The 27,016-nt window shown below is 40.6% G+C and overlaps 1 long non-coding RNA gene across 1 annotated transcript in view; it reads right to left on the reverse strand.

Moving 5' to 3' along the window:
• LOC309873842 overlaps nt 1–27,016 on the reverse strand; it is a 283,992-nt gene that overhangs the window by 165,290 nt on the left and 91,686 nt on the right. The window contains exon 3 of the long non-coding RNA XR_014316746.1: nt 1,315–1,380. This is a non-coding gene — a long non-coding RNA (uncharacterized lncRNA). The remainder of the gene's footprint in view (nt 1–1,314; nt 1,381–27,016) is intronic.

Consider the following 27,016-nt stretch of genomic DNA (forward strand, 5'->3'; position numbering starts at 1 on the left):
CATGTAATTTAAAAAGCACAATGCCTACCCCCTTGTTCTCACTTTGCCATGTTTCCCCAAGGACATCAGTTATAAACAATAGATTTTAAGCCACCATAGAGCAAGGTGTTAGCATAAGTCTCTGGACATCTTACCTTTGCTGGCTGCTAACAAACCTTTTGCGGCTTGCACTTTCATCACTCTTGAACTGCCAGTGTTTTATAACTCAGAGTGAAATCCAGATACACCAGTCAGCAATGCTCAACAGCACTGAGTCCAAGATTAACTCGGGGCACCAATCTTTTGGTAATGGGGGCCATGTAGGAACTCAGGTGATTTGTTTATGTAAGGTGGTTATTTGTCAGTATGGGACCACAGTACTTACTAGCTCTCAGCAACAAAGAACCTCCGCCCACAAGAAATATCAGTGATGCAATTAAAGAAAACAGATTCTAATTGATCAAAATAGGGTTTCTGGGACAGTACTGAAACAAAATCAGAAAGTCAAAACAACCAATAACCCCAGCAAAATAGTTTTGACAACTCTTCTTCTATTCATGAAGAAGATGGCTTCAGCCCTTTCCAACTGATCATCATTCTTGAATAATTTAATTAGTTCTGGACAACTGCATAACATCTGCACCAAGTTTATCCCCGCTGGTTTTAACCAGAATTTCTGGCAGTACCCCTTACTCAGCCTGCTTCATTAAATATGTTCTTGCAACTTATAGCCACCTTCTTATTACACTTTCCCTCCTTGCAAACCTTTTCTTCAAGGCCAAAAGCCTTTTGAGCTCCTATTTCTTATTTTAGCTCTATGGATGGAACAACATTAACAAGCACAGGCTCAATTTCCTACAGGTGAAATATCTCATTGTTCCATTCCCACCTCAAACTCTACGTGTTTCCCACAGGACATATTGATCATATGGACAGGGTGGGGATAAAGTAACCACGGTGGGTAACATTTGGAAACTGGCAATTAACAATGAATTTATTGCGCAGCACAAAATAACATGTCATAACGGTACCTAGAGATTTTAAAAATTTGCTTGTAAAATGAATGTACAACAATAACAAGGGTAATTAGTACTAAACACATTCTGCACACTGGAAAGACAGGTTGTATTACGCTAAATAAAGCTATTGGATTCAGTGATTAGATTTCTTAATTCTGAAGAGATACAATCATCAAGTTTAGAAGTAAAAACCAAACGTAGTTGAGAACTGAAGTTCCACTGTCTGTTAAACAACAATGCAAGATCCTCAGCTTCAGCTTACATATGTATTGAGAACAAAGAGTAGCATCTACTACAGTTTCTCCATAGTACTCACCACATTTTGGGCAAGGATCAGCAGAAGATTCTCAGGGAGAGTGCAAGTCCTCAGTACAAGCCCACCCTAATACAAAACAGGAGAACAAGCACATTATTAACTCTTCATGTCTTTTTCTACACATATTGCTTAAAGAATCTCTAAGAGCCTAGAAGACTATATTATGATGCTTTGATTCCCTTTTCCTTTTAGAATGCTTTGAGTAAAACCTAAAAATAAAATAAACAGAGAAGTTTTATAACTTAGGGGAGAGAACAGTTGGTTTCATCCTTATTATTTGTCAGGAACCTCTAGCAAGGAGGCTGGAAACATACCCTTACAATACAGGGACGTAAAAAACACTATCACATCCAAAGTCCCTTGTTGGGCACAATCAGAGCCATTTTGCATCTGCTACTGGATTATAAGGGCAAATTACCGGATCGCAGAAGTACACAAAGACAAAGGTAGAACGGAACACCAGAGCTTCAGGCTGATCAGTAGCTAAAGGGGCATTGCCAAAGAGCCAAACTCATGAGAGCTTATCTGCATTTCTAATTTGGAACTGATGGCTTCAATTTGGTTGTTAATGCCAGGGAACCCATGAGCTCAGGACAGAAAGGAGGTGTATGAAAAAGCAGATTCTCTACATCTGTGCCCTGCTTCTAGATTGGGAAACTGATTAATGGGCTTGAAAGACAGCTAAGGATATCACAGCTGCAGAATAAAAATAAAGCAAGCTAGTTAGCAGCTTTTATCTTCTAAAAAGGCAGGACAAATAATAGAGCTTCACCACACAGAAGGTCTTTCATACTCAAATACTGCTGGCTCACTTCTATGGCAGAGTGAGCACAAAGTGTGCGGTATGGAACACGTTACAATAAACTGGTAAAGAAGGCAATTAGCAGGAGTGGAAAACTCCAGGTTATTTTCCTTCTTCCCACACATTATTTTAAGAAAGCACCACTGCATGACACATAACTCCCCTTGTTACCTATTTTAGTCTACATTCAAAGTACATTAAGCAGGTAAGGTAGGGCAATGTTGTTCACCCAGCAGAAACTAAGTAAAGATGAACAGGAATAGACCCATTCATTCTTTATTCCAAAAAAAAAAAAAAAAAAAAAAAAGGACTAGAAGGTGACAAGGAAAGGTAGAAGTTCAAAGCATGTATTATGTTTGTCACATAATGACAGGTGAGTTCATAGACACAGAATGATATTGATTTCAAAAATTTACCTGGGTTCAGAAAGCAATTTGGCAAAAAAAAAAAAAAAAAAAAAAAAAAAAAGAGGGAAAAGAAGAGGATTTCTCATTTGTATCACGTTAATGCCACTTGAAAAACCTCAGTTATGTAGAAATGAGCTAAATTGCCCTAAGTGGCTATCTTAGCCAGATCATATAGGAAAACATTGCAGAAATGATATTGTCAAACCTGCAGAAAAATATCAGATACCTGTGAAATGGGAATATGTTTTTGTTCACTAGTATGTGAAATACAGCATTGAACACTGACCTTTCTTCTGTTTTACTTAGGCTTTGTGATTACACTGTATAGCTTATACATTTAGCAAATACAACAAACTAGGTGCAAGCTAGGTAAAGAGGTCAGCAAGCGGACAGCAGAAAAGGGCAAACATATCCAAGTATGAAATCTGCATTATAAATAAGACAGCATACAAGGAGATCTTTGCATCTGCTTGGGCTACGCTAACTACTAGTCCCATCAAATTCCATTTTACATACTCCGCTGTAAAACATTTGGCATCAGACAGTCTAAATATCAGTCGGAAGAAGCAGTGTCTCTCCAAGGCCATCCTACTTATGTGCTACATGGGCCCTGTTTCTCTTAAGACATTTGCCGTAACCATACTGGTGGTCCAGCAAGAGAAACCCACCTAGTAGCCACTTACCTTCCATTTTTACTTTATTGTTGCTGTTGATTTTCTGTTCAATCAATATACAGCTAAAGGATTAGCTTAGTTTCCTACAGAGCCAGTGTTCCTGTGGTACCCTGGCTGTGTGTTTGCCTTGCCATGTTCTAATGTTCTACGAAATTTTCACAAAGAGGAGGAGGACTTAAAGATATTTATTTCCTATAGGTTTCATAAAATGCATGGCAGAGAAGAAGGAAATCTGGAATTAGGACTTTCACAAATTCACTCCTCCCAACCATTTTTTTATCTTTTCTGGCAACTTCTCTAGCCAAACATTGCAGGCCATTTTTTGCCAATATTCTGCTGAGAAGAGATATGAGGGAAAATGGAGGAAAATATTCTTGGTGTCTGCTGCAAACACAGCAGAATATCTTTGTATAATTCAAAACAAACAAACAAACAAACAACAAAAACAACAACAACATTTAATCTAGAGACATAATCTACAAACTTCATTCATTCTATTGCTTAGAGAAACATTTGTTTTTTTTTTTTCCTACAGAAATTATCTTGCTCTATTCTGTTCCTTGCTCTTTTTCCCTACAATGATAAGCTTAGCCAGCTCCTTTCTTTGTGCCTCCACGTGCAGTGGAACAGCTGCATTTTCAGGTTTACGTTGTATTCTACTGAATGCTTTCTTCTGCACTGGTGAAGAATCCGATGTTGTCATTCTTCCTTCCAAGGTGCAGCACCACTGCATAAGATGAAGAACTTGACATGTTTGAAAATCAGACAAGGATATTTTTGTCCCTGATATGATTATAAATTGAACCTTTGCAGTATGTTATTTACTTGTACATTTCCTTCACTCACTCTCTTAATGGCAATAAGATCACAACAGCAATCCTGAATTCTGTCCATTTGTCTTATCTGGGCTCTTCTTTCCTTGCTGCTATCACTGTCTCTGATACAACGCTGGCTTGCACACCTATATAGAGCTTAAAATTAATAAATGTTCCATTTGCTCTCCGGCTAACAGTGCATTTATCTTTTGCTGAAATCTTGTCCGTTGCTCTTGTGAAGGATTACCTTGTAAAAATGGGGCTGGCGATGTCCTTTTACCCCAGCTGTTCATGGCCAGCTAACGTTTGCACATTTGTGGAAGTTGATGTAATTCGGCATAACACTTGAATGTTTTTCAGAGTACGTGGCTTTGTGCCGCTCATCCCAATCCAGGCAGCTCTGCATGCTGCTCTTGTATACTCAGACTTTGAGCTTTGCTTCTCTTTCTACCTACATCTCCTCTCTGAACTTTTTGCAGTGACCCCAGTGTCAGAACACTGTTTGTCTTTCAGTCCTGCCCTTGAGATTTCCTTTCCTTGTCAAATCACCACATTTTTTTGCAGATTCTGATTTTCCAAAAGTCTCACTCTTAACCTCTTTCCTTACACCCCTGTCCATAAGCCCTGATCAGGAACTCAGCCGGTCCCCTGCAAATTGACAAACCAATTCTTTAGCATCAGATCAGACACACAATTTTCTGAGTTCTTTTTCTACTCTGTTAAAAAGCTGTTTCTTGTACGTATCACTTTTCCCTGGAATGCAGGACTTGGTCCTCGAATTTCTGTAGTGCGGTATATCATAGTCATCTCTGCCTGAGTTAATGGAAAGCTATCAAAAATATCAGTCATGTATTGTCATAAAAAAGAGGCTATATTCTGTCTGTCTTCCTTATGACTGCCTCCCACTGCTGCCAGCACTATTTGAGCACATTCCCATTGTCATCCACATTTCCAGAGTGTTTCGGAGAGGTAAATTGCTACCAGTGGTTCCTTAGTTCTGTAATTCCAGTGTTCAGCAATCACCGAGAGCCAAGCAATTTAGCAGCGATCCATTTATTTCAGGGTGCGAGCTCTGACTACTTAATTACACAGATATCTAGACCACACAACTCTCTGTTTACTGATGGCATCTCTCAAAGATATGACTGTTACAGAAGAAGTGGAAAAAATGGAAGCTTTGTGATGAGAAACAGGATTCATAAGGGACTATTTGAAGGAGAAAAGATGAAAGCAAAGTCAGGTTGCAGAAGGGAGCAATAACCTGAAAAAGGAGAGGAAGAAGCATAAACACGAGTCTCACTTAGGTTTGTTTCATTGCACCCCGTGCACCATGGACACTTCAAGACAGATTTCATTGAAAAGTTGATGTAAAGTATTGCCCCTACAAACAAGAATCAGTCTTACAAGAAAAGATATGGAAGATATGTTGGTTTTGTTGGTGGTGGGACAGTGTTGTTTTTGTTTGTTTGTTTTCCTTTCTAACCCCAGCAGCTCACAATCCCCCAGCCCTGGGCACCACCACAGTTTGTTGGCTGGGATTTTTCTGCTGGTTCACTGCTGAGGCAGACAACAATGAAGAATTTCCCTGAACATAGCTTTATCAACTATGTGTTTTTCACTGAAATATTTTACTCTGGATAAGTCTGGAAATCGCTGGAAGTGCTAAGCATTTGGGTGGGAAAGCAACTCTGGCCCCAAAAGAGGAGAGAAATTTGGGCCTGCAAGACATGTTAGGAAATATCTGCATGATGGAAGAGCATTGCCAGACCATCCAAACTTGGGACTCACAGCTGCCCTCTGCAGCTCAGAGGGTACAGACATTTCTTCGTTTGGCAGCAATTGCACAACCAGAACCAAGGAGCACAAGGGGGCTCTTCACAGCCTCTGGTCACCAAGATGAGTTCCAGCTGATAAAGCTAATTTGACCTAATGGTGTGAAATAAGAGTAATACTTTATTTTACAGCTCTCATAACTGCCAAAAATTAGGTCACTTGAGTTATGTTCCTTATGACAGATATCACCGATGCCAGAAGTGAAAAAGTATGAGTGAGACCAGAAAAACGGGAGGATTTCAAATCAATAAAGAAAGAACTCACATTGTATTAGGTCAGAGATTGTACCAAACTTTTGGATGCTACTTCTTGCTTTACCCTCTATGTGTGTCTGATGGGGCTGCGAGCTCTCCCAGCAAAGCAATTTGAGCCCCTGGGGTGGGAGCTCTTCAGCCTAACTGATGATGTTAAACTTTCTGCTTTTCCCTGGTAGCCCCTAGGTGATAATTAAATTTATGTTCCCAGATATTTGCTCTCCCAAAACAGCCATTAATTGCATACAGTAATATAATACAGTCTTAAGACCAAGTTTACTCTCTCTCTCCCCAGCATCGTTATACCCAGTAGCCTGGGATAATTCCCCAAGTCATTTTGGCACCAGTGTGTAACAACCAGTAAAAACACTGAAGGATGGGATGATGTTTCACTGAACTCAGCGTTTGGCCAATAAGAAAAGTGGGTGCATGTGTGTGCTGAGGGACTTCAAAAGCCTCAAAGTATTTCATTTAGATGCTGGCATCTTGTTTTGGAAATATTTTCTTTCATTACTGTTATTAATTCAGAGAAGCTCCTTAGATTTCTACTCTTTGGTTGGAATCTTATCTTAACATTAATGTGATTTAAAGTTGACATAAACTGAAGGAAAAAAAAAAAAAAAAAAAAAACTTGAACAAAATTCATATTCCCTTTATCTATGCACCAAAAGTAAGTAGTTTGCAGCTGAATTAAATGTTTCTTGTTGGTCCAAAGTGATTTTTGTTTTTCTTCTCTCCAGTTGCCTTTCTTCTTACCTTCATGTGTCAGTTGCAGGGATTTTCAGCACTGCAGCACCAAGCCAATCCCTTTTATTCCTCCAGCTTTACCTGAGCGTTCCCCTGCCCTAGGGAATGCACAGCTCCCTTTGCCACCCTGACAGGGTGCTGGTGGGCCTTGCCTCAGGGAGCTCCTTCTCCCTTCCTAGGTTTGCTAGGACCAAGTGGCAGCAGCTGCAGAGTCCTCCTTGGGCCAAGTGTGGTGTGATGAGGGTGAAAAGGAGGAGAGAGGGGAAGAACAGGACCCATGTTTTCCACAGCAAAACAAGCTAACAAGTTAGCTGCTAACTTGAGCCTCCACTTTCCTGCACATTTAAATCTCTCAGCAACTAACGAGAATGGAGACAAGCATTTCGTTTGCCTCTTGCAGGAGTGCTTCATCAGAGCTGTCTTCCCCAGGACACAGAGAGTGAGGAGGGGCTGTTCAGCTTGCAGACTGAATCTCTAAGTATTGCATCTACAGAAGATGCAATGATGATTTTTACTTCCCAGTGATACTTCTCTTAACTGCTCTGTGAATCAGCAAAATCAGTCACCTAACAGAGAAGGCATGTAAAGGTCCAGCAAAACTGCAGTCAAAACCTTGGAGATACTTTACTGTGCCTGCTGATGGGAGGGTTTCCTGACTGCCATCGGTATAGAAATCCCTGTATACACTAAGAATGCCACCTTTTCAATGTGATTTTCATCCAGAAAGGGAGTTCCTACAGTGTGAGTTTAGGCATGACCTAAACCAAAGAATTAGGCTTCAAAACCATTTATATACTTCTATACTTATCATGTACCCAGTTTCCAAGCCCTTCAATGTTTCACTGAAATGACAACTAATTCTTTTGGATTACCAAATCCTAGTTATCACCAACTGGAGTTATCTGTACTGATGTCAAGTTTTCCATTTTTTAAAACTAGCATGTGAAAAAGCATATTAAAAAACAACCTCTCCTGAAGACACTATTATTGTCCAAGCTATGTTTTATCTAGGAAATTTAAGACGGCTCTGTTCACAACACGCAGGAACACATTCATTCTTTCTGCAGTGCTGAGATGAGAATGCCTTTCTGCGTAAAAGACAAAGGAGGAAGAAGTGCATAACAAATTGCAACTAGATAAGGAACTTTATGTGACAAGGAGAGTGAAAGAATTTGGTGGATCATTGGATTTTCACATTGCTACTTGCATGGAAAATGGCACGGGGGCCTTTCATAACCATGAACGTTCAACACTCATTTGAGCAATCACACCTCTCACAGCTTGCTTGTTCCCTGACATTTATGCTGCCAGCATTCTCTCAGCAGCCCCCTCATTACAAATCTCTAACGCCACTTCTTGTGTCATTTAATTTTCCTGTGAAGGTCTTCTGCTCGCTGCCTTACCACACTGTTTTGTTCACGGTTTCTGATGAAATCACAGCCAAGATAATATCAAACAGTGCGAATCGAAGGAGGGGAAACCATTTAGTCCGTGGTAACTTCACAGAAAATTTCTTGCCCCACAGAGGAGGGCATTTTGATAAAATATGTCCTCAGAAGAAAATACTTTGCCCCAAGTGAGTTGAGGTGTTGCACTTTGACAAATAAAATAATTCAAAGTTGCCTCTTGGAATACAGAATGCTGTAATTCATGTTTCAGGATACAGTGGTTGGAAATGCTCTGTACATGAATACCGATCCCTGTTAGTACTTGACCCTTGGAGAGGTCACTGAATGGTAGTCTGTGAGTGGAGCCAGGAGGCTGTAAGCAGTTTCTTGGCTGAATTGATCAAAAGGACAACTTTCAGCTGTTGGCCACATTTCTTTTTCCCCGATTGATACTGTGACTGCAAAGAATTTTTTGGAGAATGTGGGACTAATGAAAAGAGTGAGACCATGAGAAGGATGAAAACAGAGAAAAATTTAGCAGCAGAAATAAAGGAAACTCAAAGTGTAAAGGGAAACAAACGGCCTACAGGGAAAAACAGATTAAATTGTAATTATATTTGAAAAGTCTTACTGATGTCTGATGAGGAAAAGGGTTAATTAGCAGATAAGGTGTGGGGGGCAGGATTTGCAAAACTGCTTTGGATGAAGAATAAAAAACTTCAACAGAAGCAAAGAAGAGAAGCAGACTACGACCCCTGTGAAAGGTGAAACAGCGGAGGCTCTGGAGATGTCAGATGCTGAGAGGCTCTCACCGTAGAGCTGATACCAACAAACTGCCTGCCCAGGCAGTGCCGCTTCTCTGCATAAAGACGTAGCTGCTGAAAGAGCCATCTCGGTGACACAGAGAGGAGCTGTTGTTGTAGCAAACTTCTCACGTTGAGATGTCTGGTTAGCTCAGTTCAGGAACTTTACTTCTTCTGACTTTTAAGGAGGTTTTCATCCTCCCTGCCTCTGCCTCCCTGTACCCCTGCAGCCCAAGGGGCAACCTTATGTTGAGACAAATTTGTTTGCTGACCTGCTGCGATCCTGTACCAAAGCCCGCGGGTGATAATCCTTGTCCCAGATCCTTGTTTGGGCTGGGGGGCTACAGGGTGGTGGCGTCAGTAAGCGAGGGTGATGCCACAGAGCAATTCCACGTGAGCCATCACGTCCCTTCAGTTGGAGGCGACTCTCTGTGCAAAAGCCTGTGACACTCGCCTCTAGCTACCCTGCAGGGAAGAAGAATCTCGGAGAAAAATAAAAGGAAACCCACCAAAACCCGCCGGCCCCTCATTCTGCTGTAACTGAAGGAAGAAACTCCTGCAGACCTTCCCTCTTTGCCAGCCGGAGCAGCGCCGGACGGCGGGGGGAGCTCTGAGCACGCCGCCCAGCCCCGGCCCGAGGGATGCGGAGCCCAGCCGGGTGCAGGAGGGGGGAGAGGGAATTAAGGGGTTTGGGGGGCTGCGGAGACAATAATTGCTGCCCTCCCTCCACTGAGAATGCGTCTTGCGGGTCTGCCGGGGTTTCAGCAGAGGTGGCAGCCCGGCTTCCCGAAGAAATGAGCCGGTCAGAGCTGAACCGGGCTAAAAGACGGGAAGAAAAACTAGCACGCCTGGCATCTAAACACTGCAAGGTGCTTTGGTAAGTAGCAAAGCAATAGCACAATACAATTTCATTAGCAACTGGAAATCAGAGGCATCCTGGCTTGTTTCTGAGTACTGCATGACTGGAGAAGTGAAACCTTTACAGAATTTATCAGCCTGCTATTGAGTCTTCAGCTCCACAAGAAACCTCTTGTCTCCCCCCCCTCAACCCTGCAAAGAACCGTGTCTGTACACAATCAATGAGGCCCAAGAAACAAACCCTTCTGTCTTCAGAAAACTTAGCTTTTTGTTCAATGTGATAGGTCAAAAATACTATTTCAGTAATTGCCACGTATTGTGGAAAATTTCCTGTTGTGTCTCTACAAAAACCACCCAGATTCTAGTTAAGTGACTGTGTCTTACTGTTTGACACCTTTTTTCCCTTTGTTAAACAGTATTTCCTGTTCCACACTAATTTGGGTTCTCTCACTGACCTCATCTTCTCGAGCACTTTACACCAAATGAGTGCACCATCGTTTTTTTAACCTATCTTCTCCCTTTGAAAAGGGAGAAGCCTTTCATGCCCCTTGTATGAGCCTTGCACGGCTCAGAGCTGCCTCCTGCCTCCAGCTCCTTCCCTGCATCCCACCCCGCACTTACATCACTGTCCCCCAGCTTTGCTCCTGCTGCCTGACCTTTCCTGGCAGGCGCAGCTGCTCGCCCTGATTTATTACTCCCTCCCTAGCTGTGCTCGGCATATGGGGTCCCACTGCAGAGGGGGGGTGGTGGTGCCAGGAGGAAGACATTTAGCGGAGGCCCCGTGCTTCAAAGGATGGTGCTCGCAGGCACATCCTTCTGCTGCCACCAGATGCTGCACCCCTCTCTTGGCTCCTGGCTCGGTGACACTCTTTCTCTGCACGCAGCTGGGCATGGCATTCTCACGTTATGTTTTGCTGGGACACCAGGCACTTTCCTGTCTAACAGAAAAAACAGTATATGGATGATGGAGAGACTACAAACTGTTCCTTATCACTGCAGAGCCTTCTTTGTTTCCTTCGACATGCACGTTAAAAAGGCGCTCTGATTGTAGGGGGATAGTTAAAGGCTACTGAATATCTGTTTGAATGTCTCATTGAAAAGGAGACCTAAGCATAACCCAGTTCTGGTTGAACAGGTGTACCCATCATAGCTGTGTTAGTGGGCACTTTGCTAGAAAACAGAAAAACACTGAGGTTCACCTGGCCCTGTTATACTTTAAGGGTGCAGCTGCATCATTCTGAGGAGTCAAGAGAAAACACTTGGTCAGCTATAAAGAAGCATCCGTTTAGGGCTTAAGAGACCACATTTCTGACGCAAGAGACCACACTTCTGACTCAGCTCTTAGATGATCACTGGATTATCTGTTCAGGATCTTTTTCCGTCTGGATTCAGTCCACTGGAGAGGAGCAAAAAGATTAGAAAATGTTCAAAAGATAAAATTTACAAAGACAAGTTTCAACGAACTGTGTGGTTTTGATCTAGAGAAGAGAAAACTCCCAGCGGAGGACCTCCCTCCACAGGCTAGAGCTTTCTAAAGGAAAAGCCATGACTCAGTCCAGCCCGGGGTCTGCTTTGCCAATTCAGACATCACGTCAACTGGGCAGCAGGACTCCCAGATCCTCTACCTTACTCCCAAACTCCTTTCATCTCACACGTAGATTGATACACACTTGCTTAAGATGCTGAGCAGATGGTCTACTGCATTTCTTCATGTCCACCCTGCGACTCTTTTATGCTATCTGTTCTCCCACTTAGTTTTAAGTCTTTGTCCAAATCACAGCAAAGAGGAGGAACATAATAATCTATTCCCCACGTCCCTGGTGAACTGAAGAAGAACCAACTTAACCGCAACATGATAGATTTAGTTTAAGACATGTAGAAAAGCTTACCAGCACTTAAGGGTGCTGGTAATTGCAGTGGAATAGATCACTTGAGGAGACTATGGAGTCTCCATCCTCTCAGGTATTTCAAAGTAAGCTGTGCAAAAAGCTGTCAGGATCAAGAGTTCCTGCCATTTGCCTTAGGCTCAGGATGATGCTGAAGAAAATTGCAAATTCCCTATATGATGTGTCCACTGAGAGGCAAGGCAAAGAAAACACATCTTCATTTGCAAAAAAAAAAAAAAAAAAAAAAGGAAACACCGTGTAAATAGTGCTATTGTCATATTATCACACCGAAGAGAGGTATTCAATTTCCAGCACTGTCATTCTAGTACTTTTCAGGAACGCTGAGTTTGCTTAAATATATAATGTCTAGCATAGTTTATAAATCAACTTGTTGAAATGTTATTCCTCGTACATCTGTGTCTGAAATTGATTTTCACCCTGACAGCTATAACTGTAGCTCTATAGTAACTTTTCTTTCACTTTGGTTTGATTTTGTTATAAAATATTTTTAAAGCAAAGGCTTATTATAGGCAGTAATGAATTAAATTAAAAGGAGAAAAAAGGCCACTGTAAGTCAGGAAATCTTGGTCTTTAGCCCTTAGAGATGAAAAGAAATCAGTGAGAGTTTTAAATTGCAACAAAGATCAAAAAGGAAAAAAAAATAAAACAATAAAATTGCAAAAAGGTCAGTGAGAGCGGAAATTTCATTTTGTAAATCTGTATAGCACTGGCTGTAACTTCTGTACTGAGGTTTGTTCTTCTGTAGCCATCTATCAAGAACAAAATGTAATTCTGGATTAACATGTGACAGAACAATATTGGGGTAAAAAGGAGAAGCAGCAGTGCATTTCATACCAAATAGTGGTGAATGAGTGTTTACTGAGAAGCAAAGAACTGCTGAACCCCTGTTTTGCTGCACCGTGTAGAATTCAATCCAAGCAGATGATCCCATCTGAATTTAGACCTAGTTTCTTCTAGATGGCTATCTGTACAAGCATCTGAATACGTGTGCAAAGTGCTTGAAGATGAAATACAAATAATGGGAGGTGATTCTAAATTGCTTGGACTGTGAGCAAGCCAACCATTTCCTTCAAAACCTACTTCCTGGACAGATTCCAACCTTATTTTCAATTAAAACAAGAACAAACCAACTCTTGCTGTATTTGCTCTTCGGAGACTCCTTGTCTGCCTCAAACTGCTGCTCTCCCGCATGTGACTTCGTTTAAAAAAATGAAACACTTTTCGGCCATCTGCGTTTCTCGGCATAGCAAGCAGCCTTATGTAATCGTGTTCTGCTGACCTCTCTCCTGCTGCAAGGCCGGTCCTCATAGCCGTTGCGTTAGGAGGAAATGGCAAGAGGCCTTTTGGAATACTCTCTCCCATAGCACGCTCATAAATCAGCCCTACAACTCCTACACTTCTGGGCACTGCATCCGTTGTTGTGTCTGACACAGGGCCATTCCCAGGTTTTTAAGCGTGTGTCCTGATCTTGCCTTCTCAGCTGAGGATTTGTGGGAGCGGATGAGAAATTCCAAAATGTGAATTCCTTCAGAAAGCAGCATCACTCAGCTCTGGTGACGTGTCCGCAGCTTATCAGATGAGCAGCGTATTGCACGTCACCCTGAACTTTACCAAAATTAGTCATCAAGCTAATCCATAAGAACCGGGAGAAGGGTAGTGGCTGCATTGTTTGAAGGCCAGCTAAATGAGAACATATGTGCTACTGGGGAACAGCTATGTCACTCAGTCCAAATTATATTGTGAAACAAAGCTGACACAGCCTCGAAACTATTAATTTCCTGTCTTGCTGACAAACTTCAGTACCCTGCTTAAGGACTGTGAGACTAGAAACTCCCCACACCTTTCAGACCCTCTTACAATTTTTTCTAAAGGAAACCTGGAGTTGTTAGGTTAAAACTGATAACAAATAATAACAAAGGTGCTGTTACATTATCGTACAGTATTGCAACACAGGTCATTTTGCCCTTGCTATGGCATTTTCTTGGCTGCCTCTTCAACAGCTCCTGTGGTCTAAGCACATGGCAACTTCACTTGCAGCAGCAAATCCAGATATAATGCAGAACAAATGTTTCTGTTCCTCAGTTTACTTCCCTCTGAAGCGGGCATATGGAAGTCCTTTCACCAGGAACCCATTCTGACGATAGATGACTGACCAGTTTCTGGTACCCTGTCCAAAGGACATTACCTCTCCTACACTTGTACCAGCCTCCTGAAGAGTAGTCATGTTTTCAGGGCTACTTTGGTTCAGCTAGCCACAAAGGCAGGTAGTTCCTTGCTTCCACCTCTGACTTCTGCCTGTGAACCACTTCTCATCACTCACACTAACACATACAAGAATTGTAAAGCGGTATTTTACCCTGTAAAACACCAAGGTGTTAAAAGACTTGAACTATGTCTATAACAATCGAGTTCCACATGTGGATGGAAAGCAACACCAACCTGAAATATCAGCAGTCAAGTATTATGTCATCTTGCCTGTGGTGTTATTTCTGTTGTTATTATATGTTAAAGTAAAAATAAAAAATAAAGGTACACTGGAAGCAGCTGTTTTTTAAGTAACAGCCATTATGATGAGGAGAGCCAGTGCTCCTGGTACAGAATGATGGCCAGGTTCTCCACCAGAAACAGCTTCATTTCAAGACTACTGAAATTATTCTTAAGAGTGTTTCATCCAGGGCTTGGGGCCAGCTAGCAGGGTGGTAGGTTAAAACCAGGGTGCTTGCTAGATGGCTTTCCACCAAAGCATGCTTAGATTCTGTGTAGTGTGTTTACTTTCTGTTGTAATGGAAGCCTTGCCCCTCATGACCACACAACCACTTTTATGCAGCCCCCTCTCACCCCCATGCCCACACTTACACGAGTCAAGCAGCAGTTTGTCTGCTCATCTCTGTAGCCTGGTCATCCTACTGTGCCCCAGGACGCTTTACAGGGCAGCACGAGCTTTTTCACTGGGGATTACTCAGGAGGTAAAATGTTCTATGGGAGAGGAACAGCAACAAAATACTCCACATTCATATGGGAAATGCTGGAGGAAATGCGAGAAGGAAAGGAGTGTAAGAGGTCATAGAGGAAAGAAGATGAGGACAAGAAACTATGACAATTACCATGCAGAGGTTATATTCTACTCTTGTGGCTGCCTTTGGGCTTACCAGACAGTGGTATATGGGGAGTCCTCCTTCATACCTGGGGGAAGGGAGAAACCCAAATGCCCACAGGCTAAAATTAATAGTAGAAATCCTCAATACGATCATCTCAGTATTTCCATTCTACTGTTTCAAACTGTCTGTAAACTGAAATAGTTGGAGCACTGGAGCCATTCTCTGTTTCTGTTTTCAAAGCCTTGTTTGCACGTCTGAGTGTGAATAACAATTTTGAAATAAAAGCTGAAGTTTTAGCATAGCCATGAAATACTAGAGTCGTGAGGCTATAAAGCATAGGCTTTATGTATTGTCTCTTAGGATGTAACTGCACAACAAAATACAAAGTAGAGACTCCTGACCCAGCCTGCATACCTGGAATAATTCAGCTTTTACCTTCTGCTCAGCCCATTCCAAACGAGATTTGGTATTTTTCCATGGCAAATTCCATGTCTCTTCAGGTATCTTAACAAAGAGGATATTTAAACGCTGCAATAATTTACCTAGGAATACAGCCATTTCTCCATCACTTGCTGTCTTTAAATCAAATTTGCGTGTCTTTTGGAAGATTTGCTGCATCTCCAGTAAGAGGAAAAAAAAAAAAAGAGCTTCCAAATGGAATTTGTGGAGAGGAGTTGGTATTTTGTATGAGGCCATGTTAGATGATAATAACAATCTTTTCTAATTGTGAAATCTATTACTCTTCCTCAATGGAATTATTCTGGATTGACAACCTTACAGTTAAAGCAGAATTTCATTTTGATTTTGCAACTAAAATATCACATTACCAATTACACAAAAGGACAGAGCATTGAATTTTTAAGTTCACCCTAGCCATCACATTTTGAGTGCCTTATACCACAACATTAACAGACTAAGCGCTAATGGTATTAAAAAAAACTATCAGGCAAATATGGATTTTTTGTTAATATGTATTAAATAGATTTTTCATTAAAACAGTTTTTTGGATTCACTTTCTAATGCCTGCAGTCTCCAGGTAATCAGGCTGGAAGCACCTATCTGAGAGATGAGGTAACTTTCTTTGTATTCTGAGGCAGCTGAAATGAATAATACCTTAATCCCCTGGCTGCTTCATTTGTAACTGCTTGGTAATTGTGAAATGGCACATTACTGCTCAAGGATTAATCTAGCTCTTGCATGAGAATTCTCTGCACATACCACATCTGCAGCGGCCCTTCTCCTCAAAAGAAGGTGACTCAGTTTCATCTAAGGCATTAGGAGTCTGCACCTTCTCTGCTTCTGATTCATTTCTGAGAACTTAAAGTACAAACAAATGGCATTTCCACAGCCCTTGCTGATTCAAATAATATCTGTCCTGAAACTGCAGGTGAAGGAATGTTAATTTTCAGACCACTGAATACAATACTGGAGATGAATAAGATTATAGGTTTGCAAAAAATGCTTTAGATAAATAAAAGTACAGGTTTGCATAAAAAAAAGGCCAATATTGCGAGTTTCCTGCCAAATCTCTCTGTGGTGAAAAAATAGATGCTTCCCCTACTGTGAGCATGAAGACATGTATTTGTTGTTATTCTTTTTTTTTTTTTCTGACCACTTAAAATCCCTAAAAATAAATAAATATGGAAGAATATAAGACCATACAACCTGCTGACCCTTGTCATATTAGTCCAAAGGTAAAGAGATACAGATAAACATCAGAAGAGGATGTAAGAACCTACCGTTTCTTAATATGCCTAGGCTAACTGTACTAAATTCTGCAAAGGTGCAAGGCTGTGTCAACAGACAGAGTACTGAATCAACTAGAATATGGCTAATGCACCGAAATGTAACTGAAGAATCATCCAAATCTGCACAAAAATTGAAATGTACGGTGGAAAAAAAGCATGTATTGCCTTTTGTTGCATAATGTTGCATGTTTACAGAATGCTCCAGGACTGGCGTATCCGAGCCATGAGTAATACCCTATTCCAGCTTTGGACTGCGTAACATAAGGAACCAAATATATAAACAAACCTAGCAGAGATTTCTGATGAAAGATTAATTTACAGCACTATAATACTTTTTGCATCTCTGGTCATATCTTACATTCAAGGCATTATAGGAATTAAATCTCATAACACTCCTCGCTACAAAGACAAAATAAGGAATCTCTTTGAGCCTCAGCAGAACTTTTATGCTTGTAGTCACCTACACTGGGGGTTAGGGCAGGGTGGGAAAATACCCTCTGCCATTCCTCTCAAGAAGGAAGACCTGCCATTTCAGAGGCTGAAGGCCAGCAGCATTTACGTCCCTTTTGCTCCCTGCTCCCCACGGGGATGTAACAGTCAGGTAGAAAGCAAAACAGCTGAGATTTACAATAACAAAACACAATGCGAAATATTTTGGACTTTTGGGAAGGGGGAAAGAAATAATTAGCAAAGAAACAACAGAGAGCAGGTAAAGGAGGAAGAATTTAAAACAGGCAGCTATATTAAAATGGGTTCTTCAAAATCCAGGGTGGTCACTTTGGGGCCCTTCCCTGGACGTCCTTTGGCCCTGTTTTGGTGGCACCATAGAGACTCACCTGTGGAAGTTTTCAGTGAACAGGAAGACGGCTCAACACCACAGGGCTTGAGGTAACAGTTTCAATAGCCATCCTTTGGCAACTGCAAGGCCACAGCTAAAAGCAAGCTAGATGAAATCATTGTGTAAACTAGCTTCTGATCCAATCTTAGGTTGCAACACTCTAGTTTCTGTTTGTGCACCTACCGCTGCCCGACTGGCTCCTTGGATATTTGAGGCAGTATATATATATATGAATGGCAATATTTTGATGCATATTTCACTCAATACCTCCATCATGTAGCAGTCAGTTAAAAATGATAGCGTAATAATTGACGCTTTTATGATGTTAAGTAGCACTGCAACCTGCAGAAATACTTGCTTTCCAATACCAAGCTGATATACTTGTCCAATGCCTAAAATAAATTTGCTCATCTTAAAACTTCGATGGCTAGATACTTGAATTTGCTGTTGAATCATCTTATTTTATTTGCATGTGTCACGCCAAAGGTTAATAATATTTTTTCATTTGAATAGAGGTTTTGGAGATGTGTAAAGCCTGCCAATAATTCAGACATAATTAATGTGTCTGCTTGCAAATTCACAGATTTCATATACATCTTGTCTGTTATAATGTGACTCATTCTTCTGCATACGGTCATTTGTATGGGGTGACATTTGTGATTTAATTTTATAAATTAAACTTAAAGCAGACATGTAGCTTAGTTCCTTTGGAACAATAATTGGATAGTATATTATAGAACATTAAGGTATGTGCCCATTCTCTTTCAGCCCCATTCTCAGCAATGCAATCTATATTTATATGATGCTAAAAAATTGTTGATATCAACTGCCTCCGTCTGTTGTACAATGAGATACTAAAGAGGCAAACAGGCTCATGGGCAATGCAGGGAGGGACTGGAGCCTGGGAGATACAGATGTAGTTCTCATCGCTTTCCTATGCTAAGTGACTTAAACCCTTTGTGTTTCAGACCACTGCCTGTACAACATTATTAACTCTGTTTCTCTTATGCATAAAGGTACAGATAGAGACTATTTATCTTACTGAATATACACGCTGTTTGACATAGCAGGTCTCAATCTGGTTTGGAGCCTCTAGGCATGACTGTAATGGCAATATAGCAAAAGGCAATAGCAAATTCTCTATTAATACCATCATTACAACCTTTCAAATAATTGTAACAAGATGCCTGCCGACAGGGGCTGAAAGCATTCTCCCAGACTCCCAGTTCTCCTATATATTATTTTTGCTATGGTATTTGCATCCTGCTTCCTGTGTGATGACAGTGGTGTCTCAGGAATTTCCTTCCCACATCCCTATTAGGGTCCTTTTCAAAGCAGAAGACTCCCCCAAATGCTTTCTGTTCATTATGTGATATGACACTGAAGTCTGAGATCAGGCCAGGGAGAGGAGAATTAAAGAAATTTCTCCTCAAGCAGGTTTTACTTTAACCTGAGCTTTTTTTTTTCTTCTTCTTCTTTTTCTTTGTTTTTGTTTGTTTGTTTGCTTAGGGTTGGATTAAGTTCCTTTGAAATTCACAGGAGATCTGCCCCTGAACTGTGACAGAGAAAACTCACAAATGTGCATTGTGGGCTGAAGTTACAGGTGAAGTGCATAAAACTCTCACCAAGAAGGGAAATTTCATGCAAGGCCACAGAGGAGTATTTGAGCATGCTAATACACCTCTGATGATGTGTACAAACTTTACACCTTTCTAGACATTTCCTCACCTCTGAATTTTGAACAGCATGTTTTGCTAGGGGCAGCTACAGTTCCTGTGAGGAATATGGTTTCTTTTGATTTCTCTCAGTCTGCATTCCATATGGCTAGACTGAATGCTGCATCCCATCCTCAGCAGCTGCAAAGCTAATGGGTGTTGAAGGGACTTGCCACCTTCAGCCATTGCTCCTCACAGTGCCAGTTTTCCAGACAGCAAAGGTGGCACGAGCTGGACTATCCGATAACAGGTATGGTCAGAGCCATTCTGGGTGTTAAGACATGTGGTAAGAAGATGCTAAATAATATCTCCAGGGAAAAATGAAAGAAAAAAAAATAAAAAAGTATGTTTCCAGTAACTCCAAAGAAATGCTGGCACTCTGAAAGTATCAGAGTTTTGTTAAAGATCTAGCTCAAATGTAGGGTCAAAAGTTTCATTTCCTTACTGCAAAATTTAGGATTCTATGTCTCTTGTATATATGTCTTGAAGTACTAAAATCCCTCAGCCTGTAATTAATTAGCTCTAGTAGCTTTGATGATGTTTATAGAAAGAAGCAGTGGAGCTTGCCTGCGAGGCTCAACACTCTCAGTAGAACAGACCATTTCTGGTAGGCAGGCATTTTAATAGTACCACTCACTGCAAAACAACTCCATTGGGGTTGTATTTTGATTATTGTTAGTCTGTTGTGGAAGGCGGAATTTCTCTGAACGTGAATGAACATCTGATTAACTGTCATAAATGTGGGGATAAGGCAGGGGGAATTTTGACAAGGAGAACTTGCCTCTTGCCACACAGGGCTTGTGGTATCGTTCTGGAAGCTCAGGAGTGCTTCCAGTTTAGCACAGATATGCTTCAGGTATTGGAGATTACAAACAGTAGCTGCAGCAATGTAGAATGAAACCTATCAATGGAAGGGAGAGCGAGAGCAGTTGGAGGGCTTGTTTTTTTCAAATAGAAAGAATGGAGAGAGAAAAACGAAGTGGGGACAGAGAGAAAAAAAAAAAAAGTAAAAGAAAAAAAAAAAAGTAGAGCAGTATATAGAAAATGTACATAGAAGAAAGATTCTGTATTTCCCAAGTTAACAATGTCTGACTCTGCTTTTCAGACCAGTTAAACCACGTACACATTTTCGTTTGTGCTTTAAAAGCGTTCAGTTACAGGAGTTATCTGTTTTCCATAGGGGTTACCCAATTCTTTGGGTTAATTCTTCACTTAGTCATCTACTGATACAGCACAAATGCCAAATACTTCAAAGGAAATAGCAGCAGTAGGGATCAGGTTGTATCTTTTGTATTGTGCACTATGATTTTATTTATTTTTTATATAGTTGCTCTTGCAGATATGTCTTCAAATTGGCATGTAGCCCAGAGGAAAAAGAAAATATATATATATATTTATATATAAAAATTCTCCAATATCCTTATCAGGATTTTTTTTCCCCTCACTTACTTGAATGAGGATGTTCTTTTTTGCCCTAAGGTTGCATTGTGGCACGTACTTTTTAAGCTCTCCAAGATTATGAAATAAACCCATACATTTTTTATGGGAAGTGATTATAAAAGCAAAACATTTATAGGATTTATATACCAAATTGTAGTCTAACTCAGATAATGTGTATATAATCACAATGAAGAGTATAGAAAGGAAAACCTTGAAAATATGTGACAGGTAAACATGATTATTAAGCAAGTTTGAGAAAAACAAGATGTTTCTTGGTGTCATACAAAAAGAAGAAAATGTTACATTACTTCATCTAGTAAATAACTTAGTGAAAATTATTCTTTTATCTCTTGCTATTGTGCCTGATTTAAATTCTAGTCAAGCCCTAGTCCTAGATGTGTTTATCTTAATTACTATGTTTTGCTACAACTCTAGATGCTCAATGACTGGATGCTTTTCCCAGTGGCTACAACTACATCAGATGCCAACAACTAGAATATTTTCTCTACAGTGCTTGTTGCCCTCTATCATCAAAATTGGTGAGAATTTTGCCATTGATTCCAAGTAGTGCAGAAGGACATCCACTGTGAAAAGCTTCAGAAATATTCCACCTCTAATCCCAATATTCAATAACTTCACAGAGCTTCCATGCAGAGCTTTCTGTAAACAGTTCTCTAAACTACAGCTTCCAGGGTTTTGTTGAACCAAACTGAAAGCAAACACAATCGGCAGAGTCAGGACGGGTAAAAGAATGCACAAACTATAGCAATGTTTTTGGTTGTGTTACATTATGTACATAAATTTACAGACATACGTACACCAGTTAATCAATCATCTCCAGTCAGAAATGTCGGGGTATCTTAAATGATATTGTAGCATGGGGCTATGTTCAGGCAATTCCTTTTCACTCTATTATAACTTTTCATCTCGAGCCAATATTAAATTCCATTTATCACAATAGGTGTCAGTAGCTATGTCATTTTCAGTAGCATCTTCCAGATAAAAACACCCCAATGTCTCTCTGCAGCACCATTAGCAGTATTGACTGCTCTATTTTCTCTCAATAGAAAGCCCCTCACAGATACCTTATTGTGGAAAAGGCATCCTCAGCAGCATTAAATGTCTTTTGAGCAACATTTGAAGGAGATGAGATTAAATACTCAGCAAGAGTTATGGACAAGGCTCTATGCCATTTTCATTTAGGGACTTTGATCATTAAGGGGATGTGCTTTTCCTTGTCGGTGATGTTTTATTGTCATTTAAGTTGGCTCCTGCCACACAAAGGAATGGAAAGTTATTAATACTTTGGCTAAAAATTTCTCCAACCATTCTTCATTCATCTCTCAGCAACAGAGCAACTGTCAGAAGCAGCAAGTTGATCTGAAGATGTATAGAGAGGACAGCTTATTTTTCATCAGTCATTTATCTTGTCCCCTTTTGAGACTGCATGCTGGGACATAGGGTGTTCAATTGGTGCCCAAGGGATTATCTCAGATCATCACTTTGAAGTAACGATAGTTTGCTATTATTCTTCTATTGCAACTGTACGAAATTTTGGCAAGTACCGAGGAGTATAATCTAACTGCTACAGCAAAGGACAAGGGGCAGCTGTTCTTTCATAGCTGCTTGGATAATTATCTGAGCTAAGTCATCTTAAAGGAGGTAGGAGTGGAATGGTGGGCAGAGGTGGAAATCAGAACATCTATTTGTTCTTCATTATGTGATCACATGTTCTTCCTACCCATCTGCCACCAATGTTAAAGGAAGATATTGGCATTTGATATAGAATTTATCTGAAGTTTTTTTTTCTCTTGGAACTCACTGCATACTGCTATTAGTGTGTCTTGGATAAATTGCTCAACTTCTGTATAGAGTATGTGATGGAATATGCCTTTCTAGTCCCTTCCACTGCACTCATTTTAGTCATGAAAAGGTTCTGTCACACTGAAATGACATCTATATTGCTGCAGTCAGAGAGAGAAAATGTATATGATATACCCTGACTTCAATGCCCAGGCAGTCATTGAGAAGAACTTCCTTTCTGGCCTCTGGGAACATACCTCCATTAACAGAAAGAAAACAAAACCAGCCTGAAAACAGGCAGGGCCAGAGACTCAGGAGGCAGTAGTAGGCTGAAGAAGAACAGTTTTTAGTGATTATGTAGTCCTTACTCCTGTCTTGAACTGCAGTTTTGGGACCCAGACCTCTGCCAACTTCTGATGGATTTGTGGCCAAATAGATCACTCATGATATTATGGCATTTTTTACAACCAGGCAAGAACAAGAAGCACAGACAAATATAACCTTTAATTTAACTGTTACAAATGATTTGTTTACTTTCAAAACTATGTAGGACCACTTCTTTGTAAAAACAGATTCATCCTTCTGTACATAATAAGTGATTAAACTATTATCCACTCTGTTATGGTTATTCTCCAAGTCAAAGGAACACTTTATCCATCTCAACTGGGTATATCATTAAAGAAAGTAGAAAGTAACAGGAAAGTAACAAGGAACAGCCCCATCCATATTCATGTATATGGGGAGTCCTGAAAAGATGTATATTGGAAGAAGAATTTTTTTTGTTTGTTTGTTTGTTAATGATCCCAAGCACTAAGTTGCTTTGTTCAGCAAACGGGTACATTCTGCAAGCAGGTACAGTGCAACAAGCATTTGACTCTCAGCAAATGTTATGTTTATGTTCATTTACCAGAGATAATGAAGTATGTAAATTTAGATATGAGCATAAGATGAGTCTCATTGGCTCCTGGCAGATCAAAAGCAGAGCGCTGCCAGAATTATGACACCCTTCCCTGCCACTATCTCCAATTTTCAGGTTATATCTCTCCCAATTTCATCAGAAATTGACTCTATGGGGTACAGAGAAAATTGTGAAAGAATGCTCTAAAAATATATGCAGTGCATTTTTACCTTATCCAAATACCCATATACTTTTTGAAGCTTGGAGTTTCATAACCATTGCACAGTTCCAACAGTTATTGCCAACAGCCAGCAATGACATTTTTTGAGTGACGTGCGTGTTTGACAGTTACTTTATGGACACATTTGCTCTTAGCGAGACAAATTTTCAGATTAGATACAATTGCATCAACACGCAGACTGCAGCCGAGGACAAATCTACCTCGCTGTGCTTCCCAGCCGCCTGTTAAACTGCAGCACTGTGCAGTTAGTGATACACAATCCAGATGCTTGGGAAACTTAGGCTATACTTAGCTTTGAGTACCACGCTTTAAGCACTTGCCTACCCATCCCTGCCAACGTGAGTTTGCATGCAAAATGACCTTAGAGGCATCTGAAAAGCTTGTTGTCTCAGCAGCTAGTTTGTAAGCCTTAGCTGAGAATGAAAATTCCTCCTTAGTCCCAGCTTCACCTTATTCCTCTCAAAAATAAACAGTAAGTAGTGAAGGGAAAGAGAGACACATATGGTATGTGTTCCTTCTGTGTTTGTTCTGGGTTTTCCTCCAGGTCCTCTCCTTTGTGTCCTGTCTCGTCCTCTGCTCATGCTCTCTGAAGGTACATAAGTAGAAAGGTCAAATGTTAGCTGCTTACCCACTTTGCTGGAAGCTCTTTAAAAAAGTTTCCTCACAGAGCTTTGTAAAAATCTAGCACCTTTTGCAGCACCAATATTTTGTTTCTTTGTTTCTATTGAAACTCAGATGACACTCAGGAAAGGAAGAAAACACACCAACTGAATTTAAAACCATTGACTGAATTTGAAACCACATTGCCAGTATATCTTGCTCCAAGGAAAGCCAGTCTCTTTCGATGCACTGGAAAACTTCCAGACTAATAACTGTAATTAATAGCTGAAGTAATCGCATCCCATGCAACTGCAGCATATGACCCCTTGTGAGCATGAATATATTTTCCTTCTGGCACCCACCGAGAGAAATATCACCATCCAGAAAGCTCAGAGAGTCTGTGACTCCTGACCGAGGACGATCACAGCAGCGCTGTGGATGGCGCCTCATGGTAGCCTCACAGGCCACAGGCCCAGGCCTCCCTTCTGTGACGGGTGGCAGGCGCTTGGTGAGCCTGGGCATGGCGGGTGACACCGTCTGTGGCTGGTGACTGCCTGTGGTGGTTTCAGGCTGTGAGGAGGGCAGGGCTCTGGCACAGCTCTCCTCAGGGCTTCCACCCATCCTCAGGAGGTGACCCCTGCATGCAGGGCAGGCCTTTTAAAATAAAGCTCCGGACAATTAACACCGAGGCAGCGTCTTCAACAGTGAAACGCTTCCACTTCCCAGGAAGCTGCAATGCAAAACAAATTATTTGTGGCATCACTACTTTGGTCAGATAAGAAAATAAACCTTGAGGCCACAGCCAAAAGGGATTGCTTGACCTTTTGCTCACTCAGAGAGCCAGAGGTGAGCTTCCAGAGGCCACAAGGGCTGGCAGGGTCCACCACAGTGTGGGGTCCAGCCCCTCAGCCATCCAGTGTGACAGGAAGATTTTATTTCCCTCGTAATAGTAGGCATACCTGTTTTGTATTCTGACCATATAGCAGAAATAGGCCAGATAGTGCGTTTTACATACCTCTGTCACAAGGAGAGGGCAGCTGTGGAAATCAGCCCTGGATATGGCAATTGAAAGGCAAGAGGAAGTCAGCAATAAAGCAAACTACTCATTTGAAACAGTCGCAAAGCCTGTGAATTTATGCTTTATCCTTCTTACACATTTCATTTAACTGGAAAAGAGCAGCCTGCCTGGAGAAAGTTCAGATGGATAAACAAGCACACACAGGGTTCAGTTGGGTAAGTATAAGCAAACTAAGCTTGATAGCACTCCCAGTTAAGCCACTGCAAGTGACTTGAGCAGTGACAAGTCAAAAGTGTGCAGAGGAACCCGCTGAACAAACCAGGCAATAGCTGGGTGCTCTGAGTTCTCACTGCGCAAAACCAAAATGTAGTTGTGTGGGATGCAATAAGATGCCACTTTGACCTGCTTTTTGTGAACTTGAATGCATCAGCTTTATACTTCACAGAAAAAAATAAATAATAATAAAAAAAAAGTAGGGTCATTTAGCTTGCTGACATTTATACATGATCTTTGTATGACACGCCTGTACTTTCTTATCCTGCCTTGGCTTTCCTCCCACTATCAGCGTGAAATGGTTTTGTTCATATATTTATTTACTTTTAACTATTTTGATATCTTTTTTTTTTTTTTTTTCCCAGAAATAAGTACACTGAATAAAATGTCAATAAAAAGCATAGCTGCAAATCTCTATCATAGTAGATAGACATCTGTAAGCTTTAGCCTCCACGAAAATTTATAATTTTGTCTGTAGGTCACTTTTGCACATATCCATACCAATAAATTACATGGCCTGATATCTATTAAAAAATAAAAATAAATGTTCCAATATCCTGGACTAACTGATGATTAAATGGAGTGGGGACAGATTTGCATTGTTGATGTAATCTGTAGATCTGCATCTGCATCCTGATAAATCAACTTGTATATGTTGATCTGCATGCTGATACACATTATGTGGACTGTGGCAAGACTCTGCACTCTTGTAGTGAAGTTCATGTTGAATTTGCTGATAGCTTTGCATCTTTCATTTCACAGGGGGAAAAAAAAAAAAAAAAGTGTTTCTGATGTTTTATGTGAAGAATCTCCTATTTCTGAACGTGGGCTGAAGGTGATTGAAAATCCACAGCAGTAGCAATAGAGTAAAGAGCAAACACAAAGCCCTTTGGCACTCTTAAACCCAGTTCTTTCTAGGTAGAGGAAACATGAGATTAACTAATTTTGTGAAGACAAATTATCTCTGTGCTACTTTAGACAATACATTGTGGAAAGATACTGCAGTACCAGTGGAAGCTGCAAATTCACCTTTGCAGTATCCTGATAATAAAGTGCATAGAGGTATCAGAGACCTCGGGTGACTTGTCCATTTTCTGGTGTGGAATTGATTGTGGTCTAGAGTAAATTTTCCCAGCTCTTCCACACTGTATCCACACAAAAATAAACAGCTGAGGCATTCCTGAGATATGGTGGTATCTTCCGAGAAAAACAGTAGTTCAATCTATGGTAGATTCAAATCTGTAGTCTGTATACCCCTTTAGGTTAATGGAGTTACAGTTGTGGAACCTGCTCCTTTGGGTTTGGTTCATATCCCTTCTATTGTATAGAAGAAAAAGGGTTTGCTTGCAACATGGTATAGATTCGGTTGAGAGCAACCTCTGACCAGAAACTCTTTGTGCCTGACTGCGAAACTTAATAAAATAAAATAAAATAAAATAAAATAAAATAAAATAAAATAAAATAAAATAAAATAAAATAAAATAAAATAAAATAAAATAAAATAAAACAAAACAAAACAAAACAACAACAAACACATACAAA

This window comes from Aythya marila (genome assembly GCF_965140915.1).
Source record: "Aythya marila genome assembly, chromosome: 1".
NCBI lineage: Eukaryota > Metazoa > Chordata > Aves > Anseriformes > Anatidae > Aythya > Aythya marila.